Genomic DNA, 19,672 nt, shown 5'->3' on the forward strand with positions numbered 1-19,672 from the left:
AAACACCTAGACATATAATCTTTAAAATTGAGTCTCTCTTTCAAGTGATAGAACACTATTAGTGACATTGCAAATGTGAAGTATACTGAAATACTATTCACATTTGTCGTCTAAAAGCAAGAGCTGCAGTTGAGATAGCTAGCAAAAACTAATGTAAGCGGTCTGTCTTCAAGTTTGTCCTACAGGCACTGAACTTTCTTCTTAAAGTGTTCACTAAGTTAAAACTGTACATGCGTTTAAGCCCTGTAGACAAGCACCTGACATGATGAAAAAGATAAATCACTATGTACGACATACAGTACCTGCAAATACAATTCCCTAGGGGACACAGAGAAGTGTAGAAGATGGCTGAATTTAATATTCTTCCTTAAAGATATACATATATCTTTAAGGAGGAATATTAAAAATATATGAAGAAAAAGTATATAAAAATTTGAGATAACTAGCCTTCAAACAATAACAACCACATTATATCTGTTATATCACAATCTACCTTATATGTTAATTCCTTAATATTCTCTCTATAGAGGCTCATTCTCTTTTTTATGAACACAGATATCTTCTTGTTTGCTCACTGCCAATAAAGAGTGTTAATTTGGAGTACGACTGCAGTGTTACTACAAATAAAAGACCATACATACTTCAGGTTCTTTTCATACCAAGGTTATAAACACAAAAATAGAAGTAGGGCCTTTTGCCTCACTTTTTTCTTTCTTTGAGGTGGGGTGAGAGGGTGGTAACATTTGTATTCAAAATGCATCTTGAAAATTAAAATGGCTTTTCTCCTCACGTAGGAGTTCATGGATTCTGTGTACAGCTCAATCTGATTTTCATTCAGGAACCTATAGCCACAGAACACTTTCAAATGAATTTGCCCTTTAAGCTTTTGTGTTTACTTATGACCTACAGTTGCCTTATGAGCATCCTCTTCCTCTCCTGTGAGATGAAATGCAAATATAATATGCAGAGATTCTTAGGTTTTCTTCCATCAATGTTCTGTTCAGTGATACTATTCAATTGTCCAATTTTTCCACTCCTTTGTATTTCCTTCAAACCATCCCAAAGCCTTTATATACTTCCCTATGGTACCCTCTGATTTAAATACAAAGAAAATACTCCAAGTGCTAACTTTTGTTGCTTCACCTTATAGAGCTGTAGTGGATTTCCTGACAGGCAGAATCATTCTTCTATTAAAACCACTTATAGAGGTTCTCTTTTATCAAGATTCTCTTGTTCTTTTTTTTTTTTTTTTTTACCCAGGCTTTCTGTCTTCAGGGATGCCAGGACCCAGGGTCAGGCTTTGCACAGCTGTTTCACTTGTTCCACAAATAGTTACTGAGCTCAGTGTCAGGCTCTAGCTTCAGTGCTGGGGATGCAGCCATGAGCAAGGCAGATGGGGCCTCTCCTCAAGGTTTTTTTTTTTTTTAATTAATTTTTTTATACAGCAGGTTCTTATCAGTCATCCATTTTATACACATCAGTGTATACATGTCAATCCCAATCGCCCAGTTCATCCCACCACCACCCCCACCCCCTGCCGCTTTCCCCCTCTTGGTGTCCATACGTTTGTTCTCTACATCTGTGTCTCTATTTCTGCCCTGCAAACCGGTTCATCTGTACCATTTTCTAGGTTCCACATATATGCATTAATATACGATACTTGTTTTTCTCTTTCTGACTTACTTCACTCTGTATGACAGTCTCTAGATCCATCCACGTCTCAACAAATGACTCAATTTCGTTCCATTTTATGGCTGAGTAATATTCCATTGTATATATGTACCACATCTTCTTTATCTATTCGTCTGTCAATGGGCATTTAGGTTGCTTCAATGACCTGGCTATTGTAAATAGTGCTGCAGTGAACATTGGAGTGCATGTGTGGTTTTGAATTACGGTGTTCTCTGGGTATATGCCCAGTAGTGGGATTGCTGGGTCATATGGTAATTCTAGTTTTAGTTTTTTAAGGAACCTCCATACTGTTCTCCAAAGTGGCTGTATCAATTTACATTCCCACCAACAGTGCAGTCCCTTTTCTCCACACCCTCTCCAGCATTTGTTGTTTGTAGATTTTCTGATGATGCCCATTCTAACTGGTGTGAGGTGATACCTCATTGTAGTTTTGATTTGCATTTCTCTAATAGTTAGTGATGTTGAGCAGCTTTTCATGTGCTTCTTGGCCATCTGCATGTCTTCTTTGGAGAAATGTCTATTTAGGTCTTCTGCCCATTTTTGGATTGGGTTGTTTGTTTTTTTAATATTGAGCTGCATGAGCTGTTTATATATTTTGGAGATTAATCCTTTGTCCGTGGATTCATTTGCAAATATTTTCTCCCATTCTGAGGGCTGTCTTTTCGTCTTGTTTATGGTTTCCTTTGCTGTGCAAAAAAGCTCTGAAGTTTCATTAGGTCCCATTTGTTTATTTTTGTTTTTATTTCCATTACTCTAGGAGGTGGATCAAAAAAGATCTTGCTGTGAATTATGTCAAAGAGTGTTCTTCCTATGTTTTCCTCTAAGAGTTTTATAGTGTCCGGTCTTACATTTAGGTCTCGAATCCATTTTGAGTTTATTTTTGTGTATGATGTTAGGAGTGTTCTAATTTCATTTTTTTACATGTAGCTGTCCAGTTTTCCCAGCACCACTTACTGAAGAGACTGTCTTTTCTCCATTGTATATCCTTGCCTCGTTTGTCATAGATTAGTTGACCATAGGTGCGTGGGTTTATCTCTGGGCTTTCTATCTTGTTCCATTGATCTATGTTTCTGTTTTTGTGCCAGAGTTTCTCTTGTTTTTGGATCTCGGAGTTACATGCATTTCACTTTTGTCTGGATCTGATTTATCAGGAGAGTCTCCCAATTTACCCAGAGTGGTTATTTACCTTAATACAGACATAGATCTATGCTGCACATGGGGAGAGCCCACAGAAAGATATTCAAACATTGGTTCCAAGATGATCTCCAATGGTTTTTAAATAAATGCCACTGGTAAGACAAACAGTTTTTTTTTTGTCCCTGACCTTTCTTTCAGCATGTGGTTTTTCAGAAATGACTTAGTAAAAATGTATGTAAATATGTCTAAGAGAGAATGAATATAAAACCACAATCTATCAATAAGAGGTCCTGCTCTTTAAAATGTTACAGTCAGCCTTCCTGCATTCTATAAAGAATGCAAAACTGAGTGAATTAGTTGTTTGAACTGTATTTTCAAGACAGACAATAAATAAAATTTGTGATCCTAGAATCTAAGGTTCTCATTTTACTTATCTCATTGTCTCATTTTACTACCTTACAGAGATAGTTAAAAAACAAAACCAAAACCAAAACAAAAACAAAAAAACAAAAACAAAAACAAAACCCCAAAACAAAAAACAAACTTCTATCATCATCACATAACTATTTGTTGAGAACTATAGGCCAGTTACTTTGTTAAGGACTATATAAATTATTTCACTTAATCCACCTACCAATCTGTTGTATCTATTACAGATATTAATCTATTTTTATCCTCAATTAACAAAGGAAAAACATGGTCTTAAAGGGACTTAATAACTTGTCCAAAACCATACACACAACTATAGCATAGCAAAGCCATGATCAACATATGGAGACTGATAAAATACACCAATAGATGGTTTTTAGCATATTGATTTGGTAAGTTTATCACATGACTGGCCCTGACCTGAATTTATAAACTCAGAAGGGAAGGAGAAAAGAGTCTTAGGTGAGCATTTGATATGTATGGGAGAACCTCATCTCTCAGACATTATATATGGATATTACATCTCAAGTCTCATATACCTAGATTCCTAAAAGGCTTATTATACGAAGAATTTGGTCTTTCATTTATCTCCCCACAAGTATGATTTCAAGTAATATCATTAGAGAAAAGGACTTGGCCACAGAAATAAGGTGGAAGGGAGTATACTATGTAGTCAGTACAGACAGTGGCGGTGCCAGGCTAATACCCACCCCTCCAACCCAATTTAAGATCTTGGAGACTGGAGTTTCTTTGTCACAAGGGAACACTTTCAAGACTACCCAGTTAAACACAAATGCTCTCTTTCCTCCCCACTGGTATCCTTTCTTAGGATGATACTGGGTCCCTTTCTAATCCCAAACTATAAAGACTATTATGAATAGAAACATACAGTCATAATCTATGATTAACAGAATAATGGGTCATTATTTTAGTAAAATATATTACCTTCATCACACTTCAACTCTTTTTGATTCATTTAAACAAATACCTACTCTTATAACTAACTTACCTAATAGGAGGAAATGAATTATACTGCTAATCGAAAGAACGTCTAGATTTGCTGGCTGGCTTATTATATTTTCAATTCTAAAATTCTTAAGCTTTATAAATAAGAGTTTTCTATAAATAATGAAAGTATTCCATGTTGAAAATTTTTTATAATCATTCTAAGACAAGGTGGACCACATATTTTTATGGCAAACAGATGGTGTTCTAGGTGCTGGATATCTCTTACATTGCATGACTAGATTTAAGAAACAGTAGCATTAATCAGCCAGAAGACATAAGTGCATATGAAATTCAAATTTTATCTAAAGGTAAAAGAGCCGAAGGTGATCATGAATATAAACACAAAATGATAGCCCATTAAATTTTACCACTGGAATCTGTCTCTACCAAATAAGTATGAAAATCAGCATTCATTAAACATAATTTGGTATAACGTGCTTCTCTCTCTGGGAATACAGCCATATACACATATACAGATTAGTCTAGTGAGTATAATTTCTTTGTAGGGCTTCCTCTAAGATGTTTGGCTATTTTGAAAGTCTAACTTAATACAGCAAGAACTTACTCAAACTTCAAAGTAGTAAAAAATCATGTCTAAGTGTCCATTTGGAAAGATATGTATGTATAGACAGAAACACACAGCACACACAGACACACAGACACACACACACACACACACAGACACAGAGGACCTACCTACACCAGAATCACCAGATTACCATATTTCCTCTCTGCCCCCAACTTACTTGTTTCCTGATAAGACGTAATCGTTTTATTTGGTATCCGAAGGAACTTGCATTCACAATTAGAACATACCTAACATGTACTGTTATCAGGGGTGGTTATCAAAAATATTTTAAAAACTTTAGCCAGACTCATCAAGTAAAAAAGAAAAAGGGCCCAAATAAATAAAATCAGAAATGAAAGAGAAGTTACAACCAACACTAAAGAAATAACAAAGGATCATAAGAAATTACTATGAACAATTCTACACTAATAAAATGGACAACACAGAAGAAATGGATAAATTCCTAGAAATGTACACTCTCCCAAGACTGAATCAGAAAGAAATACAGAATATGAACAGACCAATTACCAGTAATGAAATTGAATCAGTAATAAAGAAAATTCCCAACAAACAAAAGTCCAGGATCAGATGGATTCACATGTGAATTCCACCAAACATTTAAAGAAGAATCAATGCCTATACTTCTCAAACTATTCTAAAAAACTGAAGAGGAAGGAATGCTTCTGAAAGCATTCTACAAGGCCAGCATCACCCCGAAACCAAACCCAGACAAAGGTATCACAAGAAAAAGAAAATTACAGGCCAGTATCACTGATGAACACAGCTGCAAAAATCCTTGACAATATATTAACAAACTGAATTCAACAATACATTAAAATGATCATATAGCATGAACAAGTGGGATTTATCCCAGGGACACAAGGATGGCTAAATATCTGCAAATCAATGTGCACAACACATGAACAAACTGAAGAAGAAAAATCATACGATCATCTCCATAGATGCAGAGAAAGCTTCTGATGAAATTCAACATACATTTACCATAAAAACTCTCAACAAAGTGGGTGCAGAGGGAACATATCTCAACATAATAAAGGCCATATAAGACAAACCTACAGCCAACATCTTACTCAACGGTGAAAAACTGAACGCATTTCCTCTAAGATAAGGAACAAGACAAGGATGCGCACTTTTGCCACTTTAATCCAACATAGTATTGGAAGTCCTAGCCATGGCAATCAGAGAAGAAAAGGAAATAAGGAATTCAAATTGGAAAGAAGAAGTAAAACTGTCACTGTTTGCAGACGACATGATACTATACACAGAAAATCCTAAAGATGTTACCAGAAAACTACTAGAGCTAATCAATGAATTTGGTAAAGTTGCAGGATACAAAATTAATATAGAGACGTCTGTTGTGTTTCTACCTATAAATAATAAACTATCACGAGACTGAAGCAGGAAGAAATAGAAAATATAAACAGACCAATCACAAGCACTGAAATTGAGACTGTGATTAAAAATCTTCCAACAAACAAAAGCCCAGGGCAAGATGGCTTCACAGGCGAATTCTATCAAACATTTAGAGAAGAGCTAACACCTATCCTTCTCAAACGCTTCCAAAATATAGCAGAGGGAGGAACACTTCCAAACTCATTCTACGAGGCCACCATCACCCTGAAACCAAAATCAGACAAAGATGTCATAAAGAAAGAAAACTAAGGTCAATATCACTGATGAACATAGATGTAAAAATCCTCAACAAAATACTAGCAAACAGAATCTAACAGCACATTAAAAGGATCATACACCATGATCAAGTGGGATTTATCCCAGGAATGCAAGGATTCTTCAATATATGCAAATCAATCAATGTGATAAATCATATAAACAAATTGAAGGAGAAAAACGATATGATCATCTCAATAGATGCAGAATAAGCTTTTGACAAAATTCAACAACCATTTATGATAAAAACCCTCCACAGAGTAGGCATAGAGGGAACTTACCTCAACATAATAAAGGCCATATATGACAAACCCACAGCCAACATCGTTCTCAATGGTGAAAAACTGAAACCATTTCCACTAAGATCAGGAAGAAGACAAGGTTGTCCACTCTCACCACTATTATTCAACATAGTTTTGTAAGTTTTAGCCACAGCAATCAGAGAAGAAAAAGAAATAAAAGGAATCCAAATCGGAAAAGAAGAAGTAAAACTGTCACTGTTTGCAGATCACATGATACTATACATAGAGAATACTAAAGAGGCTACCAGAAAGCTAGTAGAGCTGATCAATGAATTTGGTAAAGTAGCAGGATACAAAATTAATGCACAGAAATCTCTTGCATTCCTATACACTAATGATGAAAAATCTGAAAGAGAAATTAAGAAAACACTCCCACTTACCGCTGCAACAAAAAGAATAAAATACCTAGGAATAAACCTACCTAAGGAGCAAAAGACCTGTATGCAGAAAACTATAAGACACTGATGAAAGAAATTAAAGATGATACAAACAGATGGAGAGATATACCATGTTCCTGGATTGGAAGGATCAATATTGTGAAGATGACTATACTACTTAAAGCAATCTACAGATTCAATGCAATCCCTATCAAACTACCACTGGCATTTTTCACAGAACTAGAACAAAAAATTTCACAATTTGTATGGAAACACAAAAGACCCCGAATAGCCAAAGCGGTCTTGAGAAAGAAAAACGGAACTGGAGGAATCAGGCTCCCTGGCTTCAGACTATACTACAAAACAACAGTAATCAAGACATTATGGTACCGGCACAAAAACAGAAATATAGATTAATGGATTAGGATAGAAGGCCCAGAGATAAACCCACGTACATATGGTCACCTAATTTATGACAAAGGAGGCAAGGATATACAATGGAGAAAAAACAGCCTCTTCAATAAGTGGTGCTGGGAAAACTGGACAGCTACATGTAAAAGAATGAAATTAGAACACTCCTAACATCATACACAAAAATAAACTCAAAATGGATTAAAGACCTAAAGGTAAGGCCAGACACTATCAAACTCTTAGAGGAAAACATAGGCAGAACACTCTAGGACATAAATCACAGCAAGATCATTTTTGATGCACCTCCTAGAGAAATGGAAATAAAAACAAAAATAAACAAATGGGACCTAATGAAACTTAAAGGCTTTTGCACAGCAAAGGAAACCATAAACAAGATGAAAAGACAACCCTCAGAATGGGAGAAAATATTTGCAAATGAAGCAACTGACAGAGCATTAATTTCCAAAATTTACAAGCAGCTCCTGCAGCTCAATATCAAAAAAACAAACAACCCAATCCAAAAATGGGCAGAAGATCTAAATAGACATTTCTCCAAAGAAGATATACAGATTGCCAACAAACAAATGAAAGAATGCTCAACATCACTAATCATTAGAGAAATGCAAATCAAAACTACAATGAAGTATCACCTCATACCAGTCAGAATGGCCATCAACAATAAATCTACAAACAATAAATGCTGGAGAGGGTGTGGAGCAAAGGGAACCCTCTTGCACTGTTGGTGGGAATGTAAATTGATACAGCCACTATGGAGAACAGTATGGAGGTCCCTTAAAAAACTAAAAACTAAAAATAGAACTACCATACAACCCAGCAATCCCACTACTGGGCATATACCTTGAGAAAACCATAATTCAGAAAGAGTCATGTACCACAATGTTCACTGCAGCACTATTTACAATAGCCAGAACATGGAACAACCTAAGTGTCCATCGACAGATGAATGGATAAGCAAGATGTGGCACATATATACAATGGAATATTACTCAGCCATAAAAAGAAACAAAATTGAGTTATATGTAGGGAGGTGGATGGACCTAGAGTGTGTCATAGAGAGTGAAGTAAGTCAGAAAGAGAAAAACAAATACCGTATGTTAACACATATATATGGAATCTAAAAAAAAAAAAAAGGTTCTGAAGAACCTAGGGGCAGGACAGGAATAAAGATGCAGACGTACATAATGGACTTGAGGACACAGGGAGTGGGAAGGGTAAGCTGGGACAAAGTGAGAGAGTGGCATGGACTTATATATACTACCAAATGTAAAATAGATAGCTAGTTGAAGTAGCCGCATAGCACAGGGAGATCAGCTCAGTGCTTTGTGACCACCTAGAGAGGTGAGATAGGGAGGGTGGGAGGGAGACGCAAGAGGGAGGAGATATGGTGATATATGTATATGTATAGCTGATTCACTTTGTTATAAAGCAGAAACTAACACACTATTGTAAAGCAATTATACTCCAATAAAGATGTTAAAAAAAAAAACTATCAGAACGAGAAATTAAGAAAACAATTCCATTTACAATTGCATCAAAAAGAATAAAATACTTGGGAATAAATCTAACTAAGGAGGTTTAAAAAAAACAAACAAACCTGTATTTGGAAAACTATAAGACACTGATAAAAGAAACTGAAGATGATACAAACAAATGGAAAAATATACCATGCTCATGGATTAGAGGAATATTGTTAAAATGGCCATACTAACCCAAGGCAATCTACAGATTCAATGCAATTCCTATCAAAATAGCAATGGCATTTTTCACAGAACTAGAACAAAAACTTCTAAAATTTGTATGGAAACACAAAAAACTCCAAAGCAATCTTGAGAAAGAACAAAAGCTAGAGGTATCATGCTCCCTGATTTCAAAGTATGCTGGAAATTTACAGTATGGTCCTGGCATAAAAACAGATACAGATCAGTGGAACAGAATAGAGAGCCCAGAAATAAACCCACACTTATATGGTCAATTATTCTATGACAAAGGAGGGAAGAATATACAATGGGGAAAAGAAAGCCTCTTCAGTAAACAGTGTTGAAAACACTGGACAACTAAATGCAAAAAAATCAAACTGGACAACTTTCTCACACCATACACTCAAAATGGATACAGACTTAAATGTAAGAGTTAAAACCATAAAACTTGTGGAAGAAAACATAGGCAGTATGCTCTTTGACTTCAGTCTTAGCAATATTTTTTTGGATATGTCTCCTCAGATGAGGGAAAGAAAAGCAAAAGTAAACAAATGGAACTATATCAAACTAAAAAGCTTTTGCATAGTGAAGGAAACTAGCAACAAAACAAAGTGGCAGCCTACTGAATGGGAGAAGATGTTTGCAAATTATATATCTGATATGGGTTAATATCCAAAATATACAAAGAACTAATACAACTCAACATTGAAAAAATAACAATCTGGTTAAAAAATGAGCAGTACACCCGAACTTACATTTTCCCAAAGACGACATAAAAATGGCAAACAGACACATAAAAAGATACAATCACTAGTCATCAGGAAAATGCAAATAAAAGCCACAGTGACATATCACTTCACACCTGTCAGAACAGCTATTATTAAAAAGAGAACAAATAATTGTTGGCAAGGATGTGGAGAAAAGGGAACCTTCCTGCGTCATTGATGGGAATGTAAACTGGTCTAGCCACTATGGAAAACAGTATGGAAAACACTTCCTCAAAAATATTAACAACTTAACTACCATACGATCCAGCAATTCCACTTCGAAGTATTTTCCTACAGGACACAAAAACACTAATTTGAAAAGATATATGCACCCCCATGTTCACTGCAGCATTATTTACAATAGCAAAGACATGGAAGCAACCTAAGTGCCCATCAATAGATGAATGGATAAAGATGTGGCATGCACACACACACACACACACACACACACACAAAATGGGATATTACTCAGCCATAAAAAAGAATGAAATCTTGCCATTTGTGACAACATGGATAGATCTAGAGGGTAGTATGCTAAATAAAATAAGTCAGATAGAGAAAGACAAATACTGTATGATTTCCCTCATATGTGAAAGGTAAAAAACAAAACAAAGGAACAAACATAACAAAACAGAAACAGATTAACAGGTACAGAGAACAAACTTGTGGTTGCCAGAGTGGAGGGGGGTTGGAGGATGAGTGAAACAGGTAAGGGAGAGTAAGAGGTACAAACTTCCAGTTATAAAATAAATGAGTCATGGGATTGTAATATTCAGCACAGGAATATAATCAATAATATAATAACTTTGTATGTGACAGATGTTAACTAGACTTATCATGGTGATCATTTTGTAATGTATGAAAATATCAAATCACTATGTTGAACACCTGAAACCAATGTAATATTGTAAGTCAATTATACTTCAATAAAAAAAAATTTAACAACAGGCATAGGCACCAACCTATCATAAAAATTCATACAGCTATACCATTACATATCTGATTGTCCCTGTTTTTAGTATATCCTTGGCCATAAAAGTGCAGAGCAAAAATAACATAAGTGAGTAAAAAATCATGAAATGGTTTATTAAAATTAAGATCAGAGTAGACTAAGGACTTCTAAAGAGCCTAGAAAAATAAGACTACTTATTCAACAATGGTCTAATGCAATAAACGGTCAGAATCAGAAATTTGGGATTTCAGAACCACCACCAAGGATTCTCACACAATTAGTTATAAATAAACCCAGCAATGGCTTACATACCCTGGTGCTGTATATCACACCTCAGTGCATTAGAAATGCCACGGCAGCTCCTCCCCCTGTTCCCGTACCCCTCCCCACAACTTACTGCAGAACACACACGATGAAAAACTAAGATTTCAAATTTAGTACTACGTTAATACTTGGTAGCAAGCTTTTCCCCGGAAACAGTCATTCCTGAAATTTGGTTATAGACTTATAAGATTACATAAACTGTATTTTGGAAAAATCACTTTCTTAATGACAAATCAATTCTTAGTGATTCATGGAAGCTAACTCTAAATAGCTTCATATCTAAAATATTGACTGACCTTTACTGATAACCCTGGATTAGTTAAGCCAATGTGGTCCCTCAGAAAAATAATATTTCTGTGTTCACTCTACTTCCTGGTTATAGTTTCCTTAATCAAAGAAAAAAATAATAATATCTATTTTGTAGAAACGATAATATACCTCAAAAACTAGTTAAGATGGATGCAGAAGTAACCGCACCTGGTAGTCTGTTAATAATGTAGTACACTTAATCAGTAGAGATAGTAAACAAAATGGCAAGGAAAGCAGTACTTGGAGTGCTGGTTTTAAAGGCTGTATGGAGGGGAACGATCAGACTTAGCCAGCTGTCCTAAGCCAGACAGAGACCTCCATGTTAATGTAGGATCACTGCAATTTGTAGACAAAAGGCATTTTTTCATTTGTCCACATGGTTGGTTCCTGCAGGTTCCATTTTTGTTGTGCTTCATTATTAAGAAGCCTTTTGTTATCCAGTCTTTTCTATACCAACCTCCTGTCTGCATCAAATCCTCATTTTAAATACACTTTAATGCATTCAAATAAGCTACAGGAAAAACAAAAACAAAAACCCCAAAAAAACACCATGATTCAGAAAATAGAAAGATTAAAAAGGTACACTTAGCATACAAACTCAAAATGATCCTTATTCAGGAAGAAAAGGTTGTAAAAACCATGTACAAGAGAAAGAAGATTGAGATACACAAGAATATCACATCATTTTCACGACCCTTCCTTCATTACAAATCTTTCCTAAGTCTTCTCCCTTCTCACCAAGCAGCCTAATCAACTTAATTTTCCTTGCAATGCCAGACAACTTCCCTCATGTATCAATACCTCTTGACCTTGGAAGCACTCCTGAATAAAGCTTGAGAACAATGTGCTTGCAATGGCATATCTGACAGGGAAAAATGACCCTTTATTGCTGATTAATATAAAGGAGGGTCTCTGAGCATGGAACTATGCATTTCTAAGGGCGCTATTTGCAAAATTCCTCTAGAGTACTCTGGCAAAGCTGTTCCAAGAATTCTGTACTATTTTAGGAATACCATGTAACACAGTAGAAACACCAATTAATTTAAGACAAGGAGAACTGGACCTGCATTTTGGTTCTGCCATAGTACTGTCCAACCCTCTTAGAAACTCAATTTCTCCAACTATAAAACAGATAATCTTAAGTACTTCACAGAATTTTTATGAAGACTCAAAGAAAACACAGTAACTTACCTAACCAAAAAAGATTTGGCATATTTTAGGCACCAAACAAATAAGTGGCAGTTTTTCTTATTAAGACGTTGTAACCTAAATTTCTTTACAATTAAAGGGCAGTTTTCTCAAGTATGACTGTACTACTGTATTATTTTCATCACCAGATTTATGATCTTATAAAATTGATTAAAAACATAATGTATGCTCTCCAGATTAAGACTTAAATTTTATCTTAACTGTAACTCTTTCCTAGAAAACGAAGTAGCTTTTCTTATAGCAGTTGCTAGTGTTGACATTTTTTGCTCTCAAAGTAGAAGCAAGAAATATAACTAAGGCAACACTAATGAAGTACAACCTTAGAGAAAAATATACTTGAATGACAGCTGGTACAGTACATTCTATAAGTGCATGAGTACCTGTGAGAAACCAGAAACCAAGGAAATGAAATGGTTAAGAGAGGGATAGAAAAGTAGGGGCTGTGTTGGGACAGGATGAGAGGATTTAGATAAATGGGAGAGAGAGGACAAGTCAGTATAGTTATATAAGGAACAATGATGAGCACAGGTTCAGAGGTAAAAATAGGAATAGGATGGGACAGTGAAGAAAATTTTCTAATAGATGTTTTGTGCTTAAAAAAAAAAACAGAAATAAGGTTGGACAAGTAGCATTATTCTAGATTCTTGAAAATCTTGAACACAGGCAACAGTTTAGATATGATGCCTAAGATCAAATACACAAGGAAAGAGGAATCATTAAAGAAGCAGAGAGAGGGGCTTCCCTGGTGGCGCAGTGGTTGAGAATCTGCCTGCCAATGCAGGGGACATGGGTTCAAGCCCTGGTCTGGGAAGATTCCACATGCCACGGAGCAACTAGGCCCGTGAGCCACAATTGCTGAGCCTGTGCGTCTGGAGCCTGTGCTCCGCAACAAGAGAGGCCGCGATAGTCAGAGGCCCGCACACCACGATGAAGAGTGGCCCCCACGTGCTGCAACTAAGGAAAGCCCTCGCACAGAAACGAAGACCCAACATAGCCATAAATAAATACATAAAATTTAAAAGAATGATGAGTAATTAAAAAAAAAAAAAAAAGCAGAGAGAGGAGTAACAATTAAAAATCATGTCTATGATTATACTTATTTTAAAGGCTGACCTCTTAATTCATTACTACTAAATTTAATTCTGAGCTAACCTTTGAATCAGTTCTTCTATCATATTTTTTTCCATAATTGGAATTGGATTTTTTAAAGGCTCATATTTAATAATGAGGGCAAAATATAATTTTTTTTTACTAGATAAAGGTATCTGAAGTGAAAAAGATAAAATAATTGACAAGTTCAGGTAATATATTTATCAAATTTTCCCCTAATTTTTAATGAGGGCCAAATATACAAGTTGGAGTTACATGCAAATATTGAGTTTGAAAGAAACTTTTCTGGATCAATCAAAGGCAATAGTAATAAGCAATGTTTAACTCTATCTGAATTCCTCTGTAAAATGATTAAGGACATAAAGGGATTAGAAGTAATCTATGGGAGTGGGGGTAAAAGAAGAAACAGGAATGAGGAGATGAAATGCAAAAATGAATGAAAAGAGACAAATATAGGAGATATTTGAAAAAAAGTATTGTTGTTTGATGAATAATTAATTAGAAGAAAAGATAGGTTGATAAAATCTAATTTGTTAAATTCAATAAATATTTACAAAGCAAATATAAAAAGGGGGAAAAAACTCAAAAACTGATATCTTACAGCACTTTACTACATATGAATTCCATGAGTAGTGTGTTAAAAATGGAGGTTCTGGAGCTTCTGGCTTGGTGATACATGGAAGTGATGAGAAGATGGCTTGCACAGAGAGGGCACGGAAGCCCCATGCCTTACACCCCCACCAATACCTTTCCCTATGCATCTTTTCCACTTGGCTGTTCCTGAGTTGTATCCTTTATCATAAATTGATAAACATTTGGTCAAATTAGGCTGATTAAACGTAAGGATGTGCAGCCTTTTGGGAGATAAATCTTTGACTTAAAGCTTTGATCAGCTTTAAGATCCTGATTTTCCACAAGCACCAGAAGAATGTTCTAGCCTTTATTTCTGCCACTGAGAAGATCAACAAGAACCCCAGCCTACTACCCAATGCTTCCCTTACAGTTGGTCTTTAGAGCTTCCAAAGTGACCAACTTCCAAAGGAACCTTGGAAAGCCTCCTATGTGGCTCTTGGAAGGGTTTGAGATAGTACCTAATTACTTCTGTGAAATGAAGAACAGGTCTGTGGTGGTCACTGTTAGAAACACTTTAAAAACACTTTTCTTCCCCCTTCCCAGATGAAAACACTATTGGATCTCTATAAATTTCCACAAGGCTGATTATGTAGGGAATGAAAATCTGCTTCTTTCATGTAATTCTAGGCTTTTTAATAAAATGAAAGAGAATTATGCATCCCATTAAAAAAACAACAAAAAATGGAGCTTCCTGGGTCTCTCCCTCAAACTCTGGCTTAGTAAGTCTGGGGTTTAGAAATGTGCATTTTTAATACATAACCCAGGTAATTAGTAATTCTGAAGTAGATGATCAGTAGACCATACTTTGAAAAACACTAGTATAGATACTGGAAACTGTCTATAAATGTTGAAGTCAAAGAAAGGAGAAATCTGCATCTTTCTACTTTTGGTCAGGGGGCTGGTGAGAGGGAAGTAGAGAGAAAAGATTTACTTGTTTGTCTGTTTGTTTGTTTTAATTTACTGAGTGCCTATTTACCAGATCCCATGCAAGGCCAACATAATACCAAGATAAATAGGACAAAACTTCTTAACCTATGAAAGCTTTTGAGTTCAATGAGAATGATTATACATGTAAAGGTTATTCGTAATACTTTTACAAACCTATATAAATTTATTTGGTTAAAAGATATTATATTCAGTACTGGTATTTGAATTACACAAGTGACTCACAGAAATTTAGAAGTAAAGTTAACTTCCCAAATGGAAATCTATGAGAATTTAAAAGAAATAAAATGGAATGGGAAACAATATTGGGTTGTTACCTATACTAGTGTAGTTTACATACACTAGTAATTGCCTTATTCTTCTCTTTCCTTTCAGTCTCCTATTCCCATATTTTAAACTAGTCCATGAAAGTGTAAAGTACATGAAAATCAGCACAACTTCACAGAATACAGTTTTGAACTCTTTGCCTACTTTTTCAAGTGACATTATACCCCCAAAGGGTTCAAGTAAATCTGAGGTAAAGAGTTTTTTGAATAATGAAAATTATTCAAAAAATGTTGACCTTTACTGTATGCAGAGCCACAAGTTCTTGAACATTACACATTTAAAGATATTTACTGTTTATGAAGTGATGGGTAAAAAAAAGATAAGAGCTGTTCTTATAGGGTAACTCTGTAAGATTTAGAGATAAGGAAAAATACAATGGACTTCTTTATGAATCAGGAGCTCCCTGTCACCAAAAGTGTTCAAAAAGTTTGAAGGATACTCCATTAGAAATATGATATAAATCATTTCAATGATGGGCAAAAGGTACGGCTAGATCAATCAAATGGCAGCCATCCACTCAAAGAACACGCCACTACTTTTGTGGCTACAAAACCCAGCACTGTACTTAAAGGGCTTCCAGTCTAATGACATTACAATATGTAACAAAGAGAGGTGCAGGAAAGGGTAACTAGGCACAGTGAGCAGCACAGTCAAAGGCACAAAGGTTAAAAATCCAAAAAAACAAACTAAAAGCTCCATCAGGGGTGTTTGAGGACCTATAAGCAGTTCAGTGTTGCTGAGGTATAAAATAATGTCTATGCACGTGGTAGGTGACCATACTGGAGAGGTAGGTGGGGGGCCTGATGAAGGAGGGTGTTGTTAGATGTCACATCAAGAAGCTTAGATTTTATTCTGTAAGCATTGGGACTCCACTGAAGGAGTTTAAGCAGCGCAGGGTAAATGAGCCTGGAACTACTGAGAAGTAACTGCAGGGAATGATGAAAGCCTGAATTAGTGGTGTCAGAGTAGCAGGGGTAGAAATGGATGATGGATTCAAGATATGTTAAAAAGAAAATGAGATCGCATTTGTGCTTAGATCACATACCAAAACTTAAGACTCCAGTTTTTAATGGTTAAAACTTTGTACTTGAATAAATTTGATTTTGAATTTATAAAATGCCAAAGAATAGGACTGTGCTTAATAAAATTTTAAAAATTCAATCCAACATTTCCTGTGATAGTAAATCATAGCAATAGCCTATATTATTGGAATTTCTACAGCAATTCATAAGTAGAATGCCAAATTGGCATGAATGTGTGTCTTCACACCTGTCAGCTGCATAAAATAAATCTGGTAAATTTTTACAGAAACACCAATATTTGAGATTAAATAATTAAAAAGTTCCTAACGGTTAAGATCAGGTCACATCACAATTTCTGGATAGCCTAAATATTTTCCTCACACTTTAAAAATTCTTGCCTCTAGCTAAATTTATATTGAGACTTTCATTAGAAAACTAATTTTAAATAGATGATTCCATTGCCACTACCAATTCAGATACTGGATTGCCTTTTGTAATTGAGATTACTTTTGTCACTAGACTGAATGATTACATGTGATATGGGGGGTGGTGGTGGTTATGGATGGATGTATACTATAAATCATATTTTGAAAAAGTAATCATTTCTAAAATGTTACAAGAAATAAAACATCTATTGACTCTTAACATAGTTCTGAAATATGCTGACAATACACAAGTTTAAAGAGCAAGAACAGAAGTCTATGATAACTGATTATTAAAAACCCCTTGTATTTATTTATATCTGTAGACGTCATACGAGTCTTAAAAACTAGAAAGCTGAGCTTAGAGATGGAGAAACCTGGAAAGAGTACTGCTCCTCTGCTTACGACAAGAGCTAGACAACCTCAAATTAATGACATTTCTTGAAACTACTAGAGAACTGAGTCACAGGCACAATAAGCTAAAATGAGAAGAAACTGGCAGCTGCAGGGAGAGACAATACCAGAGTATTTGCTTGCCTGGCACAGAAATAGTTGGATAAGCCGGTAGGGAGATTAATGTTTAAGAAAATGCTACAGGGTAGCTAGCATGAGCATGTGAGGCCCCTGCTGCTGTAAACAGTGTGTGTATGGGGCAGGAGGGGCGGGCGATACAATCCTCTTCAAACTTTTCCTCCATGAACCCCACCAGGGAAGACTGGAGAGAATCCTGAGAAACCTCATATGGTGTTGGCTGGAGGAAGGGACTAGCGACCCTCTCCTAAAACCACCCTGGTGCGCATCTACTATGTCTCTACCATGTCCTACTTGTTTTGAGAGGAATGAAAATGGAACTTTATGTACTTAAACAGAAAAAAGAATCTTACTGAAAAATATGTGTGTAACTGGTCATGCAAAATGTATAGTTACTGTATTTTCTTAACCATTGACCTACTAAGTTTTCCAAGGAAGGATCTTTTGTTTCAATATTATTACATCAAAAAACTCATGATAATGCAAAGCAGTTAGTAAGGCAATTATGCACACAACAATAAATGATTTTCCATTTACAAAAACAGCAAGTATATAAAAAAGCCAATATATATAAATAGCTCAACATCCTTTTTTGTTACTTTTTATCTATATAACACAAACATTTCATTTCACATTCTTTTTTTTATATTACCTATAAATACTCACAGAATCTATCACCAGGCATACTGAATCAACAGACTGTAAGACAGGACACAAATTATAGATACAGTCCTTTTATTTCAAATTCAGATATTTCACTATAAACTATTCTTCCTACAAAGCTCCTGTTAAAAGTTAAAACATGCTTTATATTTATTCAAAGTTATATTAATAACTCTTGGCATAACCCTATAAAATATACCTTTAAAGATAGCTAATTGAGGTTGAAACTTATTTTCACAAACACATTTAATATCTTAGATGGGAAAAAAAAGGTATTTTGAATCTAAAAAAATGATACTGAGATAGGAGGTAGATGGGGCCCTGGGCTGGACAGCTGGAGTTTGTTGAGCGGAGTAAATTGGAGCTTTGTTTTCCCTGACACTCCAAAGACAAAGTTAGGGCTGGAGCTGAGCTCTGCTAGAGTAAAGAGATAATAAGACGATCACATCTATTACCTCCCCAACTGCACATGTGCAGAAAAGCTCCTCAGGGGTCAAAAAGGGAGGGGAACGACCCCATAATAAATGTTGTCAAATCTCCCACAGGCCTCTGCACTGAAATCCATCTTGGCAAAAAGATGTGCATGCATGTTGGAGAGATTGAGATTTCTAGGGCAGGTCAGGTGTGAAAAAAGAAACAAGATAACTGGCCAAAGGTAAACAAAGACCTGGAAGAACTGCCCTATATAAATGATTTAACCCCTTCTTTACTGTGCTCCTCATTAGGGAGGACACCCACACCCTTTCTCTCTGGGTGTGTATTTCTGCCTTGCTTCTATCTTAAATAAATAAACTGTTTCTCTGTGTGCTCTCCCGCATGTTATGCTCTGTCTCTAATAATAAACTTTGTGCCTGTTTTTGCAGTTTTTGCCTCTTTGAGAAATTCAGTTTTCAAATGGGCAAGAGCCGGGGGAACTTTGCTTCCAGCCTCTAGCCCCTGGTGGTCTAGTGGCTAGGATTCCTGGTTTTTTCAGCCAGGCCACCCAGGTTCAATTTCTGGGCAGGGAACTAAGACCCTGCTTCAAGACCACTTGCTGCTGTCTCTTCGAGATCAATACAAATCAACTTATTCACAAAACATAAACAGACTCACAGATATAGAGAACAAATCTGTGGTTACCAAAGGGG

The 19,672-nt window shown here is 35.8% G+C and overlaps 1 protein-coding gene and 1 non-coding gene across 6 annotated transcripts in view; both read right to left on the reverse strand.

The window, feature by feature from the left end:
* Positions 1–19,672, reverse strand: part of COP1 (COP1 E3 ubiquitin ligase) — a 279,203-nt gene that overhangs the window by 27,675 nt on the left and 231,856 nt on the right. The gene's annotated exons all lie outside the window — the stretch shown is intronic.
* Positions 11,944–12,084, reverse strand: LOC114237550 (small Cajal body-specific RNA 3). Its single transcript, XR_003623087.1, has one exon. It is a non-coding gene; the product is annotated as a small Cajal body-specific RNA 3 (non-coding RNA).

Source organism: Balaenoptera acutorostrata, chromosome 1 (genome assembly GCF_949987535.1).
Source record: "Balaenoptera acutorostrata chromosome 1, mBalAcu1.1, whole genome shotgun sequence".
Lineage (NCBI taxonomy): Eukaryota > Metazoa > Chordata > Mammalia > Artiodactyla > Balaenopteridae > Balaenoptera > Balaenoptera acutorostrata.